We start from the raw sequence: 1,745 nt of genomic DNA on the forward strand, positions 1-1,745 counted from the left end.
TGGAGAATTAACTGAAAAAATATTTTGGAAGCTCTGCTTTTGATGTCAGGATTGAGAAACAAAGCATCTGAATAGATTGGACCTGGATGAAAAATAGTAATTAAAAACAAGCCTATGTTTATGGACAAAAAACAGAACTGTTCAAAATAGGTAGTTCTTGAGTCCATTTTGGAAGGGGCTGAAGCACCAATTGTGCAATTTAGTTTGCTGAACTGATCAGTATTGTAGGATTGAAAAGAGACCACCAGGAAAGCTAGATTGCAGAGACCAACATAGTGACTGTATTAAATTTTTTTTTTACAGAACTTATACTGACGGCGTTGTTGTCTTGACCTAGTTAGTATAAGTTGGCTGTTTTCATTTTCTTCACTGATCATCAGATGATATCCTTTGCAAAAAAAAAGGGAAAAATGCCAAATTGGTGATTAATCTGTTCAAAACTAGAAAAAAAACGAACAGGACCATTTTGTTTAATAAAGTGTGTAAAAATCAGCATTGTGTCTAGACTGCTGGCAGGGTAAAAAAAAATCTGGAATTTTTGGCCATATTTAAATCCAATACGTGCAGAATCACCTTGAACTGTGAGATGGACAGATAATAATAATAATATGCATCAAATAATTCAATTTCTGCATTCTGCTATCCTGAATCTTTAGATGTTAGGAGTTTTACGCCCAATGCGTGGGAAAACATCCTACATCAGAAGGCAGAACCAACTGTTGGGTTTTTTTTGCAGTTTTTAAGACTCTTCTTATATTAAAAAAAAATTAACAAAAGATTTTGAGACACCAGCATTTTCCCTCCATCTTTGAGCAAAGGGGACAAGATCCCCCCCGTTCCCTTTCAACAACCACATAACCAAAGCCGACACACATTGCCATTCGCATTCCATTCTGCTGGAAAATACTTGAAATTAACTAAATAGCCATAACAAATCTATGCTGTTAACAGAATTTTGATTATTTTGTTTTGGTCTTTCTTGTGCATTTTCCTCATTTGCCAGTTTTGTAAGAAACCCATTTTGTCTGTGTTCACGTGACACATTTAACCAAGCGGCTATGTTCACACCTGCTTAAATTTGTCAATACGAACTTAGAGGAATTATTATGGTTTTGAATTATGGTTTATTATGTGTGAATTCATCTGGTGAGATAATAAATTCTGAAAATTATCTAGCTGAGAAAATGGATGAATTTGTTATATTAAATCTTTTTTTTGTGTGTGAACGCAGCCAGAAAGTATGTCGTTAGTCCCTAATATGTTTCATTGTAAATGCTATTTACAAATTGTATGTGGAATAATTACTTACAAACAGCAAACACTTTTGGATGTTCAGTGTTCAGTACTAATAAAATGGAACAAAATGTTCCTTTTGTTTCATCATATTCCGTATGTGATGGTGCATTTATTTAGGGGGAAGTTTTTTTTCTAAGTGTCCCATAGAACCAGGTTTACCAAACTTTCTCGGTTTTCTTGAGAGAGAGAGAGAGAGAGAGAGAGAGAGAGAGAGAGAGAGAGAGAGAGTTTGATGATCGGTAGGTAGGTAGATGATAGATTATAGACAAATGATGAGAATGATATATATGTACACATATATAGAGACAGACAAACATAGTTTGATGATAGGTAGGCAGACAAATTCATGCACCTGTTGGGCAGTATGCAACCCTGGAATCCGAGTGGACACCATACTTACAGGTAGTCCACAACTTACGACCACAGTTGGGATCAGAATTTTCATTGTT

Source organism: Vipera ursinii (assembly GCF_947247035.1).
Source record: "Vipera ursinii genome assembly, chromosome: Z".
NCBI classification, from domain to species: Eukaryota; Metazoa; Chordata; class Lepidosauria; order Squamata; family Viperidae; genus Vipera; species Vipera ursinii.